The following is a 21,030-nucleotide window of genomic DNA, read 5'->3' on the forward strand; positions in this document are numbered from 1 at the left end:
GCAGGGCTGAGGTGCCTGGTCTAACCCCAGAAGAATTCTTAGCAGCTGTTTTTCTAGAAATTTTGCACTTTGAATTTTAGTTTAAGTAATAACTCTGGGGAAACCCGAAGTTTAAAGAGTTGCTCAAGTCCCACAGAGCAGGCTGTTGTATTTTTCAGATTTTAAGTGATCTCTACACCCCATGGGGGTTAGGGGGGCTCGAACTCATGACCCTGAGATCAAGAGCTGCATGCTCTTATGACTGAGTCAGCCAGGGACTCCAGGCTCCTTGGTTTTCTTCCTCACTGCCTGCCAGTGCAGTCAGGCCCAGGACTTAGAGGACACACTCCAGGGAAGCGTTTTAGGCAGGTTCTAACCAGAACCCTTTTTGTCAGGGCAAACTGCTCTCTTTTCCTAAGGTAGGATCCCTGGGTTGGCAGCCAAGGATCGCAACCCGACAGTATCTTCTCCCTTCCGTTAATCCCACTGGAGGTCCTACGTTTCAAATTGTGCCCCAGATGGATGCCGGTGCTCTGCTGCGGGAAGGAGGGGTAGGGTGGAAGAGAGCTGGGACCTCGGGAGCTGCAAAGGGTAGACGGGGCGAGTGGTCCGGTGCCCGAACTAAAACCCTTCCTGCCAGACTCTGAAATGGGAAATAACGAATAGCAGCCAGCGAATCCTGCCCCCACCACACCCACCCTTTACCCCACAGGATCCGTAGAGGTCTCCAAGCCTTGGGCCTCCGAGAGCCCAGTGGAGGCGCTCAGCTGGTCTCCGGGCGGCAGCTGCGCCCTCGGCGTGGAATGACGGTGACCGCCCAGCACTCTGCGCCCGGGAGGCCCCCGGCCCACCGTGCCGCACGGCGAGAAAGGCTCCCGAGGGGCTGGGTCATCCCCGCGGGCTTCAGGTGTCCGCACGAACGGGCGCCCTCCGGGCGTGATGCTGGGGGGAGAAGGATGTCTCCAGGCGGCGGACGTGCTCCGAGGAGCCAAGGCGAGGTGTTCGCGTTGACCAGCAGGCCGGCCCCGCTCGGCTCCTCACCACCCGCAGCCCGGGTCGGGAAAGTGGGGGTGCCCGCGCCTATTGGGCCTCCGCGAGCTTGCGCTCGCCCGCTGCCCGCAGCGCAGCTCTGCATTGGTCAGCCCGGCGCCCCGCCCGGCTCCCGCGCCCCGATTGGCCGTGGATGTGCCCGACCCCCGGCGAGGGCGCTGAGGCGGAGAGCGGGATTGGTGGTCCCGCCGTCCCCGGGTCGCGGCCGCGCGCTCCGCCCGCCGCTGCGTCCCCACTATGGCGGCGCCCAGGCAGCCCACCGCGTCGTGGGCGCCCGCCGGGGTCCCCCGCGGCTGCCGCCGCCGCCTGCGCCCTCGCCTCCGCCTTCCCGCCCGCGCCGGGCCGGGCGCCGCCTCCCCCCTGCCTCCCTCTCCGCTGCGGTAAGAGCCAGTCGCGCGCGCGTCGGGGCGCGGCAGCCACCGCGGCTAACGGTGTCCGCGCCACCCCTTTTCTCCCCTCCCCTCCCCTCCCCTCCCTTCCCCCGCCGCCCCGGGTCCCGGCGGGGCGCGCGGAGCCCGCCTGCCTGCTCGCGCTGGGGAAGAAGGGACGGTCGGGACACACGGCCTAGCTGTCCTCGAGTACCGAAGTCCGGTTCGGACTGGGGACTCCGGCCCGGAGCCCGGCCCCTGGGCGACCTCGGCCGGGAAGGGGCCGCCAGGCCTCCGGGGAGGACGGCTGGACCCGGGCCGAGCGGTGTGAGGTCACCTGCGTGCGGGACCCCGCCGCGCTGCGCACCTTGGTGCAGAGGAAGGACGGGCAGGCGGGCCTCGGCTGTGGGAAGGGGAAGGAAAAGTGCAGGGAGAGCTTGAGCGGGAATCTGCAGCGTACTGGTAGCGGCTGTCCTTGCTTACCGCTTTCCTAGCAGCCAGACGTCCTGGAAACCCGGTCAGTTTGATCGGCATAGTACGCCGCCTCTCCTGCTTCCTTTCCCTCTCACACTTTTCTTTCCCCCATTGTTAACTCGCCGGTCTTGCTTGCAAGAGGAAATAATCTTCGTGATGACAGCAGGTTTGGTTAGGATGGTGTCCTACGAATATTTTGGATTCCTTTTTACAACTGCTCATTTTTAGGATTCCGCAATAAACTTGATTTCTGTTTGTGTTTCCCTCACATGCCAGGGGGGAGTGAAACGTGTTGAGCTATAAAGCATAGTCGTTAATTGAGAGAGAGAGAGAGAGAGAGAGAGAGAGAGAGAGAGAGAGACCAATGGAGACAGCTGTTATTTTGTAAAATCTAGGAACTTTTTTTTTGTGGATCTAGTTTGCGCTGTCTATACTATATAGCTGGTTGAACGTGAGGGTACAACGGAACACTTATTAGGTTCCCAAAAGTGAAATAGTCCGCATGGGAAATTAGGTTATTTATTTCTGAGTCAGAATCACCTTGGAGTGATGATCATTGAACTGTTTGGTATGCCTTCAAGTCAAAAGGATTAAAAGGAAGCTGGCCGAAAAGTTTATGACCAAATGGTGTTTTCAGATCTCTTATTAAGGCAATAAACAGCTCCTAAGATTTAAGGATGCTTAACTCAAGGACATTTTGAAGTATTAGGTGCTGAAGCTGCCTATTTTGCATGTCTATATAATCGTGATTTACTGAAAACACGTTATTAAAGAGGAAATAAGATGTGCATGTTCTTAATTGGCTTTGGGTTATCACTAGAGTGTCTAATGAATGCATATTGTGCACAAGGTCATTGGACTGTGGGGAACTCAAGACCTGTAATGGAAGAGACTTGTTCTGACCAGGCCCATGAGATAGTTGTGGGAATAAAGGACACACGGGAAACTGATAACTAATGCTGTTGCCTCTGGAATTCCTAGACAGTAGGTATGGAAATCGGGAAAAGGAGAAACCCATGTGTTTGAGGAAGGTTTTACAGGGAAGGTGAAGCTTGACTTAAGCCATGAATGGGTAAGCCTGTGGGGGGGGGGGGGGGGGATGAAGAGGAAGAAGTGAAGAAAGGAGAAAGTGAGGACGGTCTGGGGTGGGGGTGGGGGGGGGGCAGGGGAGAACCCAAAGTGCTTAAGGGTGATTCCAGGGCGTTCCTATCAGGGAAAAGTAGGAGATAAGTTTGTACAAAAGAGGGAGGTGTAGTGTCAGATTGAGAAGTAACTTTGTCCCAGGAGAGCAAAGGATTAAACTAGTAGTAGCATTTACTTCAGGTGAAGCTGGAGCTAGCATTTAGAAAAATACATGGTAGCACTTTATTTGTTCTTGTCACTTTTGTGATTAATCTCCGCAGTGTGGATGGACAGTCCTCGTAGCTACCCAGGATCTGCCCCTCGAGACTCCCTCTTGCCTTTCTAGACTCTCCTCCCCTCGTGTTCACTTGGGTGCCAGGCCTTGCTGACATACTGCCACGCTGTTTTTGCTTCTTTCCATTTCTACTGTCATCACACTTATTTGGGGTCATTGATACCGTTCTCTTGAGTTGTTGCAGACATCCCCCAACATTTTCTTTTCTTTCCTCCCATCTATGCTGTGTACTGCCATCACCTCCAGACATCTCACTTCCCCAGTCAAGACTTTGAATGGTTCCCTCCTGTCCGTTGAATTAGGCACAGACCCGCCTGGCAAAGACACTACGGGTGAACCAATTTCTTGTCATTCCCTTAGATTTTATTAAGTTTTCCAGGTCAGTAGAAGTATTTGCTCTTTGTGCTTTGCTGTTTGTGCTCCATATCTTTGCTTATGTTGCTTTTTCTATCTTAAATGACCCCCTTGGATCTCTAATTGTTGGTTCTTACCCGTGTTTCAGGGCCATGTGATATGGAACTTCCTTTGTGAAACTTCTCTGTACTTTTCTTCCCATCTACATGGGACTTGTCTCTCCTTTAAACCATTGTAACGCTGGCGTCTGCCTTTTTGGCACAGTCGTCAACATAAGACTGCAACTTTTTCGAGACATAGACTATCTTCGTCATCTAGCATGGTATTTTGTACATAGTAGGTACTTGACAGGTGTGTTTTATATTGCACATAGCCTGGAACAGAGATGGATGCAAAGAAAGTAACTTACGTGAGAGAATTCTTTACTAAGAGATCTGACGTATTGATCTGATGTATTGATCTGGATAACTTGGATTAGACTGCATAACAAAAACCCATTAAGACTTAAGTGGCTTAATAGAACAAAAGTTGATTTTTCCTTCATGCACAGGGAACTCTGCTCCTCACAGTCACTCAGGGACCCAGACTGATGGAAACTCCATCTGAACATAGTGTTTTCCATGGTCACTTCGATTGAGTGAAAGATGGTGGTTAAGGGGCACTGATTTTGTTTTTTTAAGTTTGTTTATTTTGAGAGAGAGAGCAATCAGGGGAGGGGCAGAGAGAGAGGATCCCAAGCAGGTTCTGTGCTGTCAGGGCAGAGCCTGAAATGGGGCTCGATCTCACGAACTGTGAGATCGTGACCTGAGCCAAAACCTAGTCAGATGCTTGGCTGACTGAGCCACCCAGGCACCCCAAGGGGCACTGATTTTTATTTTTATTTTTAAAGTTTACTTATTTATTTTGAGAGAAAGAGAGTGCAAGCGGGAGAAGGGCAGAGAGAGAGAGAGAGAGAGAGAGAGAGAGAGGGAGGGAGAATCCCAAGCAGGCTCTGTGCTGTCAGCGCAGAGCCAGACGCAGGGCTCAAACCCACAAACTGTGAGATCATGAGCTGAGCTGAAATCAAGAGTCGGACGCTTAGCCAGCTGGGCCACCCAGGCACCCCAAGGGGCACTGATTTTTGAAGTCTCGGTCCCAAATGGCGTGTGTCACTTTCGGTCACGTTTCATGGACTGAGGCAAGTCACGTGGCCACACCTGACTTTAAAGAAGAACGAGAAATCACAGTTAGCATGTGCCTGGGAAGCAAAGAGTTGGACATGATTGGTGGACGGCACGAAGGACCGCTACATCATTTATGACTATCACAGCCTCTAGAAGATTGGAAGTAGCAAAATCAGCTGGCCCGGTAGAGACCAGCACATTGACAGTAGCAAGAAATGGTCGCTCTAACTTGGCATGAGATGAAGGTGAATTGGGAAGCTGGAACTCCGTAACAGGCACTGTACCTGCCCACAGGCCAGGGCTGCTGGTACAGGGTATACCCTAACCACAGTGCAGTCATGCCTAAGGGCATCACAGTTTTACAGTGCCCTCAGTAATGAACACCTGAATGGTCCAAAAATAGTTAAGTTCTATTCAAGTTATTTAGCCAGGAAGAGTGAAGTAACTTGAGGTACATTATTGCTTGCTGAACTAAGAAGGACTCTTAGTTTCACGTTGGTTTAATTGGGTTTGCTTGAGGCCATCAAACTTGGGTATTTGGCGAGGGGATTTCACTTTTGGTAAAGAAGAGAAGCAGAGAGCGGTTGGAGCTGTGGTTCAGAAGACAGGGTCTGGGTTGAAATCTTGTCTCTGCCACTAATTGTCTGACACTGAGGAAGCATCTTATTCTTGAGCCCGAGATTCCCCATCAGTAAAATGCGCAGGGTGTTCTCAGTGCATAGGGTGAATAAAAAGCGTTCGTTTATGGCAAGTGCTTTGCGCAGTACCTCGTTCAGAGGACGCACCCCCGTTCAGGGACATCACCAGCAGCAGTAGCAGGATTTGAAAAACCTTTGAGAAAACTCAGGAATGTAGGTAGAGGTGTTCCGCCAGATTTTCCTACCTTTTTCCTTTCCTTGGATAGCATTCCTGCCACACCTTTCTTATTTTCACATGTGTCGTATTTTATATGACGAAGCTGTGCGCCTGTCTGTGTCCTCCATCCCACTCGACACCCTACTTGTGACCCAAGTATTTACTGAACAGGTGCTGTGTGCAAGGCTCTGTGCTGGGTCATGGCATTGTAAGTAAGAAAGGTGTGTCCCTGGCCTGAAGGGGCCTGTAGTCTGGTAGGACCGGAAGCCAGTGAACCCAGCAGTGAAAATACATTTGAGGGGCCTGTGGGATCTCCTAAAAGGGCACCTGCTGTCACACTGGAATATAAATCATGGTTTTCCGGAGACGTTCACACCAGCCCAAGTCTTGAAGAACGACTGGTTATAAGAAGGGTGGATGTGGGTTTGAAAGGCTTTCAGGCAGGAAATGTGTGTAATGCCCTAGAAACACGAGAGTGTGGCTACATCCTGAGGACACTTGAGTGGCAGGAGGAAAGGGTATGTTTGTGGAGTGTGTGGAGGCTGCAGGAGGCGGCTTGCGAAGGCTGTGAGTTCAGGGGACAAAGCTTTTATCCTGCGCATGATTAGTAGCCACGGAGGGGTTCCAGGGTAGGAAATCAGCTCTGCCTTTTTAGGAAGGTCCCTGTGTGTGGAGGGCGCAGAGGAGTGATTATCCCGTTTCCCTGACAGGGGAAGTGCTGAGTGTGCAGCCACAGTTCTGACTGAGCCTGCTACACGAGGGTTGTAAAATATTTATGTGTGGGGAGAGAGGAGAAGGAGGCGAGTGCGGGGAGGGTACCAGTTGGACTACTGCCATGATGCGAAGGCTGTGTCCGTGCCCTTCCTGGGCGGGAAGAGCGCCCTGGACGGGGGCCAGCAGACCAGGGTTTCAGTCATGGCTTCCGCAGTTTCTACAGTAGGACCCCGGGCCAGTTTCAGAACCCCTTGTGTCTTGGTTTCCAGATTTGTAAAATGGGGTAAAAAACAGCTACCTTGCAAGATTGCTGCCCTGGAGACTCAGGCAAAAAGATGTTAAAAGCCTGGTGCTATTAGATAACATAAGGGACCTTCTTCTAATAAAAATAATAATTTTAAGGGGCGCCTGGGCGGCTCAGTTGGTTAAGCTTCTGACTTCAACCTATGTCATGATCTCGCTGGTCCCGAGTTTGAGCCCTACATCGGGCTCTGTGCTGACAGCTCGGAGCCTGGAGCCTGTTTCCGATTCTGTGTCTCCCTCTCTCTTTGCCCCTCTTTTAGTTGTGCTCTCTCTCTTTCTCTCTCCCTCTCTTTCTCTCTTTCTCTCTTTCTCTCTTTCTCTCTTTCTCTCTTTCTCTCTTTCTCTCTCAAAATTAAATAAACATTTAAAAAATGATAATGATAATAATAGTTTTAAGACTTCTAAGGTTTAGCATATTACCTGGCTCATGGTAGGTGATGAAATCATTAGCCTTAAATCCCACCATCTAGAGATAACCACTGCCATCCCTGTGGTTTTATTTCTGCATTTTAAGTGGTTGGTGATGCTGGTCTGTCTGGGAGTGTTAGGCATCAGGGGATTATTCTGAGGTCATGAAGGGAAGAATTGATACAGATATCATACCAACTTAAACATTCTTTAAAGGCCAGCACATTATATATGGCTCTTCAGCTGCTGCCAGCCCTCACCCAGAAGTCACACATGCACATGTGCACATACTCTTGCTACTGGTGTTACTATAATGTGCTCACTGCATGTGCAACAAAAAAGTGTGTATTTCTTCAGCCTGTTGTCATCATCGACAGCTTCCCCCCTGAAATTTTGCTCCTCCTCAGTCTTCTGAGCATGTTTTTATTTTTTATTAAAAGCTTTTTTTAACATTTATTTATTTATTTTTTTAATGTTTATTTATTTTTGAGACAGAGAGAGACAGAGCATGAACAGGGGAGGGGCAGAGAGAGAGGGAGACACAGAATTTGAAACAGGCTCCAGGCTCTGAGCTGTCAGCACAGAGCCTGACGCGGGGCTCAAACTCACGGACCGTGAGATCATGACCTGAGCCGAGGTCGGACACTCAACCGACTGAGCCACCCAGGCGCCCCCTGAACATGTTTTTAAAGATGATAATGGAACTTTAATTGGGTTTGTTCTCCATTAGGTTCCTCCTTGGTCATCCCGGCTGACAGGAGTTCCTCCCCTCTGAGCTCCTGTACCACTTAATTTATGTTATTCTGATTAAATGTCATCTACTGCCTTGTCTTATCATTATTTGTCTATATATCAGTACATTTTCCCATTCCTTGATGTCAGTTTTTCTTACACAGTAATAGAAAGATGGCATGTTTATGTATTTTTAACATGACTTAAAAACCCACTGAAGCCTTTTGTTTGAAATATGTTGAACAGTTTAGAAAATTCAATGACTGGGGTACCTGGCTGACTCGGTTGGTAGAGTATGCAACTCTTGATCTTGGGGTTGTAAGCTGGAGCCCCACATTGGGTGTAGAGATTACTTAAAAGTAAAATGTTTAAAAAAGAGAAAATTCTATTGCTAGATTTAAAAAAAAAAAAGTTTATTTATTTTGAGAGAGAGCACACATGTGTGCATGTGGGAGAGGGGTAGAGAGACTGGGAGAGAGAGAATCCCAAGCAGGCTCCTTGCTGTCAGTGCAGAGCCGGATGCTGGGCTTGATCTCACAAACTGAGATCATGACCTGAGCCAAAGTCAAGAGTCGGACGCTTAACTGATTGAGCAACCCAGGCGCCCCAAGTTTTTTTCTTAATTAATTAATTAACTAATGCAATCTCTACATCCAGTGTAGGGCTCAAACTCATGACCCCGAGATCAAGAGTTGTATGCTCTTCTGACTGAGCCAGCCAGGTACCCCACTAAGTTTTTTTTTTTTTTTAATTGAAGTCTAGTTAATGCTTTATTACTAAATCTTTAAAACATATAAAAAATAAATTATGCAGCAGTGATTCTTAGGGTTTTTAGTCTCAGGACCCCTTTATAAATTTAAAAATTATTGAAACCCTAAAGAACTTCTACTCCTGTGGGCTTTGTCTATTGATATTTAATGTACTAAAAATTACTGAGAAAACTTTAAATCCTAAGAATACAACCATACATTCCATTAGCTGTGAGGACAGTGATGTGACAACAGCTGTTATGTAGCCTTTGGATAATGTGCTAGACCCTTGTGAGAAAATGAGAGTGAATAAGGCAAATGGTGTGTTCGAATTATTATGAAAGTAGTTTTAAACTCATGGATCTGCTGAAAGGGCCTTGGGGACCCTCATGGGTACATGGACCACTTTGATGACTACTGACATATAAATGTGAGAGTTTTTATAAGTGACACTTTTATATCTTTTTGGCAACAAAGTAACATAAAGGTGGATATACTACCAAACATTGGTTTTCAAAATGTGCTCAACACAGTATATTTTTTTTTTAAAGTAACTAGTTTCTAGCTTTGGTTAAGACAAGTCCTTTACCTTGAAAGGACAATTGTGTGTATTTTTGGAATATCTGCAAAGTACCATACTGCTAACAGACATTTGTCATGCCAGTCATGGTCAGCAAACTTGGAACACGAGTATTTTTGTAAAAGAAAAATACACAACTGCTCTTTTAGTTCTAGAAATCTTAATATGCTGTCTGTCAGACAATACTTAGAGAACTTCTTTGAGATGTAAGAGTTTCGTGGTTACTCACCGTCTCGTTATCAAATTTGGTTATGATCCTATTTCAGAGATTCGATTCTTACGAGATTAGCGACATTAATGTCATTCTGTAATGCGTAAACTGCACTGCATCACAGAGCAGGTGAACAAATAATGATCCACTCTCCTCCATGCTGTGGGACTTTCATACTTCCTGAGGATTTTTCCTGAGCCTCGTGCCACAAGACATTTGACATGGGGTTGTGTAAGTGTTGACTGAAGTTAAATGTTAGAAATGTTTATAAGTAAAAGTTTTGTTTCTTTCCATACTTTGGTGAATCATTTTGAGTATGCTTTGCGATGCACATCCTGTCTGAAGGCAAAGGGCCTGAGGTATTGCAGTAGCCTCTTCTTGGTCTTGGCTTAGTCTTTTCCAGGCTGTGCTCCATATCACTATCCCAGTGATCTTTCCAAAATACAGATCTGACTGTATCATTTCTCTGCTTAATCCCCGAAGTGGTTTTCCATTGCCAATGGGATAAATTTCAGACTCTTTAGCATGGCATCTAAGGCCTCTCCTACCCTTTTACTGCCTCACCTTCTTTGCTGAAGCTTTTCCTATATGTCATTAATTTCCATCATCTTATAATGTTTGTACTCTAACTGCATGCACCACCCTGCTCTCTCTCTAGGGCAGACATCACACTGTGTTCCTACTGTTGTACTCAGGTGCCTAATAATGGCTTCTACCTGGACGTATGTTATAATATACATTCTATACATTAAGCTAACATGTTGTCTGTAGATAGATTAATGTTATATGTTCTATATGACGTATATAGTATTATATATATATATATATATATATATATATATATATATATATATATATATATATATATATAAAGCATGGCAGATAAACAATGATGTGGAACTACTATGTAGGCCTAAGACATTTAATGTCTCAAATAACGGGAGTGAAGAGAACAGTTAACTTGTATTTTCTTTCTTTCTTTCTTTCTTTCTTTCTTTCTTTCTTTCTTTCTCTCTCTCTCTCTCTCTCTCTCTTTCTCTCTCTCTCCCTCCCTCCCTCCCTCCCTCCCTCCCTCTTTCTTCTTTCTTTCTTTCTTTCTTTCTTTCTTTCTTTCTTTCTTTCTCTCTCTCTCTCTCTCTCTCTCTCTCTTTCTCTCTCCCTCCCTCCCTCCCTCCCTCTTTCTTCTTTCTTTCTTTCTTTCTTTCTCTTCCTTCTTTTCTTTCTTTTCTTTCTTTTCTTTCTTTCTTTGTCTTTAGATCATGTGTGTATGTATGTAGTCTCCCTGCCCAGTGTGGGGCTTGAACTCATGACTCTCAGATCAAGAATTGGATGCTCTACTGACTGAGCCACCCAGGTCCCTTAAATGCTTTATTTTTTAAAAAAAAAAATTTAATGCTTACTTATTTTTGAGAGAGAGAGAGAGAGAGATTGTGAGTGGGGGATGGTCAGAGAGAGAGGGAGACACAGAATCTGAAGCAGGCTCCAGGCTCTGAGCTATCAGCACAGAACCCGACATGGGGCTTGAACTCACAAACAGTGAGATGACACCTGAGCTGAAGTCGGATGCTTAACCAACTGAGCCACCCAGGTGGCCCTGTTTTATTTTTTTTTTTAAGTTTATTTATTTATTTTTAGTACTTTCTCTACCCAACTTGGGGCTCAAACTCACAACCCTGAGATCAAAAGTCGCATGCTCTACCCTCTGAGCCAGCCAGTGCCCCCATATTTTCTAATATTGTATTTTACGCTTAAAACAACAGAACACTATAATGATACCTATCACTAGGTCTTTTTTTATTTTTTATTTTTTAATGTTTATTTTTGAAAGGGGGCCAGGGGACGGAGGATCAGAAGCAAGCTCTGCACTGACAGCAGGAAGCCCGACGTGGGGCTTGAACTCACAAACTGTGAGATCGTGACCTGAGCCGAAGCCGGACAGGCAACTGCCCGAGGCACCCAGGTGCCCCTAAAGCCTTAATATGCCATATCGTATCAGAGTTTTGTTTTGTTTTGCTTAAAGAGATAGAACATTACATTTCCAATAAATGCCTCATAAGTATTTTTCCCTAGTCTTTTTCCTCGTTCACCAGAGAAAACTATCTTGAATTTAAAGTTTTTAAAGCCCCATACGTGTTTTTATGCTTTTGCCACATGTTATATCCCACGTACTGTACATACCAGGGGTTGGCGAATGAACTTGCGGGTTTTATTGGAACACTGCCATGCCCATGTTTAAGTGTTGTTATTGACTGCTCTCATGCTATAGTTTTCTGGACACATTGCCATCTCCCAGCCCCCTTCAGCCCCTGCCTGTTGATCTCAATTGGCTCAGGCAAAGGAGGGTCATCTCCTCAAACTGATTGCGTTCAGCAATTTTTAAACTTCCACATAGAATTTACCTTTTCCAAATAAGGCACCATGTCTACAACCTTGTCCTCCAAACACCATTAAAACAGTGTTAAGCAAAACCCCCTTAAAACCAAACCTTAACAGCTCCTATTCCGAAAGGGTTGTTTTTTGTTTGTTTGGTTTTTGAGTAAAAACAAAGAACTGAAAGTTTTGTTTCCTTGGGTAACCCCTCCCCAACCCCCCTTTTCCTCAGCTACTTCTGAAGGGAGTATCCGACCAGGGACAAAACATTTTCCGTCTTCTGTTTTTATCATCTTGGTAGATATCTAATTTTCACTTAGTCACTGACGACCTGTGTTATAGGAGCCTGGGTCCAATCAGGGGAGAGAAACCACATGGGACTTTGAGCAGTCAAGCTTTAAGAATTATTGTTGTTATTATTATTTTAAATGTTTATTTACTTTTGATCACACTCACAGAATGTGAGCAAGGGAGGGGCAGAGAGAGAGGGAGACACAGAATCTGAAGCAGGCTCCAGGCCTTGAGCTGTCAGCACAGAGCCCATGCGGGGCTTGAACCCATGAACTGTGAGATCATGACCTGAGCTGAAGTCGGACGCTTAACCAACTAAGCCACCCAGGTGCCCCCAAACTTCAAGAATTGTTAACTATAACAGGGATTTGAAGTAACATGAAATCAACTAGTAAGTAAAAAAATAAGCATGTGGAAGGATGCTTAACATCATTTTTTTATTATTAAAACAATTTTTAAAAAATGTTTATTTACTTTTTGAGAGAGAGTGATAGAGCACAAGTGGGGAAAGGGGCAGAGAGAGAGGGAGACACAGAATCCTAAGCAGGCTCCCTGCTCTGAGCTGTCCGCACGGAGCCTGGGCTCGAACTAACGGACCGCGATATCATGACCTGAGCCGAAGTTGGAAGCTTAACCGACTGAGCTGCCCAGGCGCCCCTCCTCAACATCATTAACTAATGGAATGTAAAGCAAAACCAGAATGAGACGCTTGCCCTCACCCCAGCTCTCTCTAATTATCCATTTTTGTATCTATACATCTGTTGTTCCATTTGCTTGGTTCATACCCACTAGGATGGCTGTAATCAAAAAGACAGATAAGAACTAGGGTTGGCACAGGTGTGGAGAAATCAGAACTCTCACAACCCTGCTGATGGGAACATACAAAGGTACAGCTGGCATTTCCTCAAACAGTTAAACATAGAGTTACCATATGTACCAGGTATATTTCACTCCTAGGTGTATACCCAAGTGCATTCATAAGTATATACCCAAGAGAAATTAAAACTTATGTCCATGTAGAAACTTGCACATCAGTGTTCCTAGCAGCATTATTCAGCCAAAAAGTGGAAACAACCCAACGTCAGTCAACTGATAAACGGATGAATAAAATGTGATGTGTTCGTATGATGGAATGTTATTTGGCAATAAAAAGAAATGAAGTACTGATAACATGCTACAATATACATGAACCTTGAAAATGTTATGCTAAGTGAAAGGAGCCTGTCACAAAAGACCACATATTGTATTATTCCATATACAGTAAAACCTTGGTTTGCGAGCGTAATTTGTTCTGGAAACATGCTTGTAATCCACAGCATTTGTATATCAAAGCAAATTTCTCCATAAGAAATAAGGAAGGGGAGCCTGGGTGGCTCAGTTGGTTAAATGTCCGACTTCAGCTCAGGTCATGATCTTGCGGTTTGTGGGTTCAAGCCCTGCATCAGGCTCTGTGCTGGCAGCTCAGAGCCTGGAGCCTGCTTCAGATTCTGTGTTTCCCTCTTTCTGCCTCTCTTGCTCTCAAAAATACATAAACATTTAAAAAATTAAAAAAAAGAAATAATGGAAACTCAGATGATTCGTTCCACAACCCAAAAATATTGATATAAAAATGATTACAATACTATAATATAATACAAAGTAATAAATAAAATACAAAATGTAAAGAAAAGTAAATTAACCTGCACTTACCTTTGGAAACCTTTGTGGCTCGTGCGAGGGAGACGAGAGAGGAGGGTTATCATGTCAGACAACTTTCACTATCACTAACGGAATCACTGCTATCTCTTGGCTCAATGTAATCTTTTTCCTTTTGTGCAACTTTAGCAAGGAACCTTTCCAATGACACTTGCTTTTGCCTCCTTCTGAGGATGTTGCAGAAATGTGACATTGCATTGTCATTAAACAGATTCATTGTTTGCCCCGCTACAACCTTATTTGGGGGCTACAGCCTTATTTGGGTAGTGCTTTTCTGCAGAATTTCGTTTTGCACTGTTTCCCACATTTTACACATCTCCCTAACTTCATTTAAAGTGAGGGATTCCTCCACCTTTTTCTCCTCCTTCTCTGCAGATGAGATGCAGACATAGACTTCTTAGAAAATCTTACAGTTTCGGCCACTCGCATACCTTGTTCGTACTTCTTGATGATTTCCTTCTTAATTTCCACCGTAATCATCTCCTTCTTACCACTGTTCTTTTTAACTTTTTTCTGCATGGGGACCATTGTATATGCTCACACGGATGTTGACTACAGTACAGTATTAGTAAACCCTTGTCATATACTGTATTTAATATAACTGGCAATAAGGCAGCAGAGGAAAGGGTCTATGTCTGCAAGCAGCCTGACCTAGAGTGAAGCAAAGCATTCCTAAGCTTACTCTTGTATGGAAAAGCAGAGGACTGTCTGTAGGTGCTTTGAAGTGACAAAATTATCCTAGTGCCAGGTGTGGGCACCTTCCAGTGTTCTGAAAAATCACTGATTTCTGCCAAACACTGCAGCCTGAGACGGAGCATCTGAGCATGGGAGACGATCACCCACAATCCTGCAGCGTGTGCAAGAGAGAAGAACCATTGACTCCATTGTGATCATGTGACATTCAGTGTTCTATGCTACTGGTGTTGCAAGACATCGCTCATTTATCAAGTTAAAATATATTAGAAATGTTTGCTCTTCTTGCGGAACACTCGCAGAACAAGTTACTCACAATCCAAGGTTTTACTGTGTATGAAATGTCTATAGACATTTGCCTATTCTGTGGAACAGAAAGTAGATTAGGGCTCAGAGAACAGGATGTTGGGCAGGGGGGTAGCAGCTAAGAGGTGCTGGGTATTGTTTTGGGGTGATGGAAATCTTCTAAAATTGATTGTAGTAATGTTTGCCCAACTGTGTAAAAATACTAAAAGCCATCGAAATGTATACTTTGGGTGAATTGTATGGTATGTGAATGATATCTCAATAAAGCTTTTCTTTTTTCTTTTCTTTTTTTAATGTTTTATTTATTCTTGAGAGAGAGAGAGAGAGAGAGAGAGAGAGAGAGAGAGTGAGCAGGGGATGGACAGAGAGAGGGAGTCATAGAATCCAAAGCAGGCTCCAGGCTCTGAGCTGTCAGCACAGAGCCCTACACGGGGCTTGAACTCACAAACCAAGAGATCATGACCCCAGCTGAAGTCAGACACCTAATCGACTGAGCCACCTGGGCGCCCCTTCTTTTTTATTTTTTAAATTTTTTATGTTTATTTATTTTTGAGTGAGAAAGAGACGGAGCTCGAGTGGGGAGGGGCAGAGAGAGAGGGAGACACAGAATCTGAAGCAGGCTCCCGGCTCCGAGCTGTAGGCAGGCACAGAGCTTGACACAGGACTTGATTTCATGAACTGTGAGATCATGACCCGAGCCAAAGTTGGACGCTTAACCGACTGAACCCCCCAGGTGCCCCTCGATAAAGCTTTTCAAAAGAAGTAAAGAGGACTCTAAAGAATATAGATGTAGCAGATATAAGGAGCAGCCCCCACCCCAGGGCTGAGAGAGAGTGCTCCATGAGGAGCCCCACAGTCTCCCCCACACCTGCTGCAGGTTGAGTTACAGACTTTGTGGACATGACCATGACTCACTGGGTTGCAGATGAGTTCCTGTGATGCCACATGGTGGAATTAGTGGGAAACCAGCCTTCTGGGGTGTTGGGGGAAGCTGTTTGCACAGAGGGGTCTCATGAGAGGCACTGGTACAAAACCGCCCAGGAGGGGTGCTGAGGGCAGCTGTTGGCTGCTGCTCCTCATTGCTGACGGCTGGGCACTGGAAAAGCCAGGTGCGCTGTAGGAGCCTACCCAGAGGAACACACTGGCACCCAGAAGCAAAACTATTTTCCTCCTGCAGTAGCTCTTCAGCAACTTCTAACAAAGCTCCACGTCATGTGAGCTGGCAAAGAAAAATACTTAAAAGGGCCCGGGCTCATTTTCACAGAGCAAGCAAAAAGGGTGAATGTGGAACTGAAAGGCAATAAATCTGTAACCCACTCAGAAGTCACCGGGACCTCAGCATACCTCTAGCTTTTGAATTCCCTTTGGAGGTCCCCAGGTAATCCTTGCCCTTAGGCTGTTGTGGTTTGGAGAAGCCAAAGACGCTGTATCTTTGGGCCAACTTGCCCTTAGCTCAGCTCTCTCTAATCCATTTTTACATCTTGTTTCCTCTTCTGTTTGCCCAGTTCTCTTTTTCAGATACCATTTACACTTATGCTGGATCTCCTGTGACTACTACTGCTGCATGTTTTTGTTTTGTTGTTTGGGTTTTAGTAATCCTCTTACACTTTTTATTCTTTTTCATTTTATCTTGCTCATTTTTTTATCCACCATGGCTTGCTTGCTTGCTTTCTTCCAGTCTTTCTTTCTTTCTTTCTTTCTTTCTTTCTTTCTTTCTTCCTTCCTTCCTTCCTTCCTTCCTTCCTTCCTTCCTACAGATTTTATTTTTTTTAAGTAAGCTCTACATCCCATGTGGGGCTCCAGCCCACAACCCCAAGATCAAGAGCTCTATGCTGTATGGACTGAGCCGACCAGGTGCCCCACCGTTGCTCTCATGACTCTTACTGTCTTTTCAGCAGTGACCACTTTCCACTGAGGTTTTAATTTCCATGATGTTGTTAGTTTTCTTTGTTTACTCTTCCTGAATGCTAATTTTATTTTATTTTTTTTTTAATGTTGTCTTACTGTTTTTTCCCTGAGCGCTACCTGTAGTCTCTGCTCTTAGTTATCTCTTGCTTTATAGCGCCATTTGGGAGTGGGTAGGGCTGGGGTAATCTTTGTTAATGATCTTCATCTGTTCTGTGACAACATTTTTCCTGTCTTGTGGTCTTCATCTACTATGCTTCTCCCCACCCCCCGGTTCCTCTCTAACATTGTTGCAGCATTTTTGTTTAGATCCTATACTGATTTCTTTTTACTATTTTTATTTTCTTTTAAGAGGTTATGGCTAGTTCCTCTTTTTTTAATTTTTTTATTATTTTTTTTAATGTTTATTTATTTTTGAGACAGAGAGAGACAGAGCATGAATGGGGGAGGGTCAGAGAGAGAGAGGGAGACACAGAATCCGAAACAGGCTCCAGGCTCTGAGCTGCCAGCACAGAGCCCGACGCGGGGCTCGAACTCACGGACCGTGAGATCATGACCTGAGCCGAAGTCGGATGCTTAACCGACTGAGCCACCCAGGCTCCCCTCTTTTTTTTTTTTTTAAAGTTTATTTATTTTGAGAGAGAGAGAGAGATAAAGCAAGTGGGGTAGGGGCAGAGAGAGCAGGGGACAGAGGATCCTAGGCCAGTTCCATGGCGACAGCAGAGAACCCGATGTGGGGCTCGAACTCAAACCGTGAAATCATGACCTGAGCTGAAGTCAGATGCGTAACTGACTGAGCCACCCAGGCGCCCTTTTATTATTGTTTTGATACATTCTAGGGCGTCTTCAAGTGGAAAAAGTTACGTGACTGAAGCCAGGTCAGGATTTGAATTCTGGCTTTGTCACTGACTGGCTCTGTGATCTTAAGGTAATTTAACCTTTCTGTGTCTCAGTTTTTTCTCTATACAATGGAAACAGTAACCTCACAGGATTGGTGAGAAGATTCAGTGAGTTAAGTTGTTCAAAACTCTTAAAACTGTGGCCAGTTCACGGTGTGTGCTGTATGAATATTAACAATATTAACCTACCCTACACACTTACTTGCACTTAGAAAATGCACAGCTTTTTTGCATAGAAGGATTTAACATATTGCATATTAATTACTTAAATCTGCCTAGTCATGCATAACATCTGAATAGGAGGTGTGCATTCAGCAAAAATGTTTTCAAAAAATTGATGAGCTTTTCAGTAATTTTTTGGGAAGCTGTATAATAAATAGTACAGTATATAATAACTTCTAATTAGCTTGCCTTGAAAATATTCATAGGAGACATGCTCAGGAAATACTTTGGTTTTTGCTCTGCATGCTTTTGTCATACTTGAGTTTATATCCAATAGGGACTGATATTTGAAGGTCAGCAAAATTCTGACATTTTAGGCTAAAAATTCTTGCTAAGTATAGTTCAGAAAATAACCATATTGTAGGATGTTTTAGAAATTATAGGAGTTTGATACAGTTTGTTTCAATGAGTTCATATTTTTAATATAATTTTACTTTCATGGCTAAATTAAAATAACCTAGCATTATATGCCTTTTGTACCTTTTTAAAATGTTTTTATTTATTTTGAAAGAAAGAGAGAGACAGAGTGTGAGTGGGGGAGGGGCAGAGAGAGAGGGAGACACAGGATCTGGAGTAGACTCCAGGCTCTGAGCTGTCAGCACAGAGCCTGATGCGGGGCTCGAACTCACAAACCATGAGATCATGACCTGAGCTGCAGTTGGACGCTCAACCAACTGAGCCACCCAGGTGCGCCCCTGTACCTTGTTTTGAGCACACTCTGACTAAATATTCAGTCAGTGAGCAGGTAGATTTTTGAGTCACTACCAAGGATACAATGGTGAACCAAACAGACACGTTCCCTGCCTGAATTAGCCAGAATATGAATGTTAAATTATTGCTATAAATGCTCATAAGAGGATAAGCAGCTGCTGTGGGAATTTAGAACAGGGAGACCTGAAGTGTGGAGACAGGTAAGGCTTTCTCTGTGGAATTAACCTTTAAGTCTGAGTGGGAATTGGTGATATGAAGCGTAAGTGTCGGGACAGTGTCAGCCTGACCTTGGGAGAGAGCATGGGGAGTGGAAAACACTGAAAGACGGTCAGTGTTGCAGACTCATCGAGGTGAGGTGTAGGGGATGGCAGGAGACGTGGGAAGCGGTGGGCAGGGACCAAATGATGCAGAGCCTTACGTGGCTTGTGAAGGAATCTGGGACCTTACCCTAAGGACAGTGGGACATTTGCAAAGTCTAAGCTTGGGAATGAGATAAATTCACATTGGCTGCTCTGTGGGGAATGAGTCGGCGAAGACCAAGAATGGGTAATGGAGGCTTACCAGGGGGCTGTAGTAGGAGTCCAAGCCAAAGATTATAGCGACTTGAAATAGGATGGTGGTAGTGAAGGTGGAGGGGTGGATGGATGCAAGAAGGATTTCACAGGTGAAACTCATAGGACTCAGTGATTGATTATATGTGGAGGTGGGAGTGGGAAGGAGGGTGGTGTCAAGGATGATTTCCAGGTTTCTGACAGAAGCACCTGTGAAGATGTCGCCTTTCACCTGAAATAGTGAACAGAGGAGAAGGAGGAAATGTGGGGCATCTGTGAAACATCTAGATGATGCTGTAGAGCAGGACGTTGCGTGGATGTGGAACTCAGAAGCAGTTACTTAGAAGGTAAAGTTCGGGATGGTCAGCATAATGATGGCAAATTAAATCATAGATGTGGAACAAAATTGCCTTGGGGATATCTGCAGAATGAAAATGTTAAGACGGCCTCACGTAGTACCCCAAGCTCCTCTCCTCTTTCAAAATTGCTATGCCGATATATGATTTGCACACAAATCATAGCTTCAGGATATATTATGTTTTGGAATGTGTACAGCTTATATCGTGTCTTGAGTTGGTGCACATAATTAGAAATATATTGGTTTATTTCTTAAACAAATACTTCAGAAAATTTTTCTTTTTTCTTTTAGAGAGAGAGCCGGCAAGCCGGGGAGAAGAGGGGCAAAGGGAGAGAGAGAATGAGAATCTTAAGCAGGCTCCACGCTCAGCATGGCTTGATCTCACGACTCTGGGATCGTGACCTGAGCTGAAATCAAGAGTCAGACACTCAGCCATCTGAGCCACCCAGGGGCCCCTAAACAAACACTTCTTGAGTGTTGCTCTGTACTAGGTGCTGTGCTGTTAGATGCAGGTGATTCACAGACCTAAGTTATAGATTCTGCTTTCAAATTATATGCTGATTCTTTGCAGAGACAGAAAAATAGGCAAGATGTTTTATAAATGCTGTGATATAGGTAAGCATGGGATGTTATGGGAGCAGACATAGCCATAGTATAGGGCATTAAGGAAAGCTTCCTGAGAGAGGTAAGAGCCAAGTCTGCTCTGACTTAGAGACCTAAAAGATGAGCTGGCATTGGTAGGCAAAGAAGGCAGAGAAAGGACCTACCACCATGCTGTACTGCCTCTCCCAGTTTCAGAGGCTGCAGGAAGGTCAAGGCCCGAGAGGACAGTAATGTCCATTGGGTTTGACAGTTAAGAGGTCAGTGGCGAACTTAGTGACCCTCTAGAGCAGAGTATGCGTTTGATTGTCTTCGTGTCTCCTGGGCTTTGCATAATTCCTGGCACTTAGTGTTTGTTGCGCTAGCTTTGGGCAGAAGCGAGACACCTCCTTCTCCAAGGTGAATACACGGGAAGAGGATGAGCCTGATTGCTGCTCCACTCTACGTGCTGCAGCAAGCTTATGGCAACTCTTTACCTGCATGCTTTTTTTGTGGCTGTACAGGGAGGCCAGGTGAGCTCCTGCAGCCTGAACAGTTCTCGCTATTAATCTAGTGTTATTTTTATGTTTTACTCTAGTCTTTTTCTTTTCTTTTTCATGGCTGGGTACATGATACCTGTGTCTTTTTTTTCATTCACTACTGTACCATAAGCACTTCCCCATGTCACTATAATTTTTTCATAAATTACATCTTCCCCCATAATTTATGAAATGTAATAATTTCATAAATTACATCTTAAGTGGCTGCAAAATCTCTCACTTGGATGTGTATTTGAACATTCATTTGAGGACTGGTTTAATTTTTTTCTTTTGTAATAATTTGAAATAATTACAAAAGAGTTGCAAAAATATTGCCAAGAATTCCCATATAGCGTTTAGCTCATTTATTGTGTCGTCTATCCGATTTCTCCATTGTAAGGTTACACTTTTCCCCTCTAATTATAAGAAGTATCTTATGGGCAGAAACTTGAAGACTGTAGAATACCCCATTTCTCAAAATTCTGCCCATTAATTTTAGCATCCTTTGATGTTTCTTAGCTGAATTATTGCTGAAATGGTTACCAAATGGTGAC

The 21,030-nt window shown here is 44.9% G+C and overlaps 1 protein-coding gene across 2 annotated transcripts in view; it reads left to right on the forward strand.

The window, feature by feature from the left end:
• Positions 1-1,361: 1,361 nt before the first annotated feature.
• ST3GAL3 (ST3 beta-galactoside alpha-2,3-sialyltransferase 3) overlaps positions 1,362-21,030 on the forward strand; it is a 199,640-nt gene continuing 179,971 nt past the window's right edge. For both annotated transcript variants that reach the window (XM_042951105.1, XM_042951104.1), the window contains exon 1: positions 1,362-1,409. The gene's annotated coding sequence lies outside the window, so the exon portion shown is untranslated. The remainder of the gene's footprint in view (positions 1,410-21,030) is intronic.

This window comes from Panthera leo, chromosome C1 (genome assembly GCF_018350215.1).
Source record: "Panthera leo isolate Ple1 chromosome C1, P.leo_Ple1_pat1.1, whole genome shotgun sequence".
Lineage (NCBI taxonomy): Eukaryota > Metazoa > Chordata > Mammalia > Carnivora > Felidae > Panthera > Panthera leo.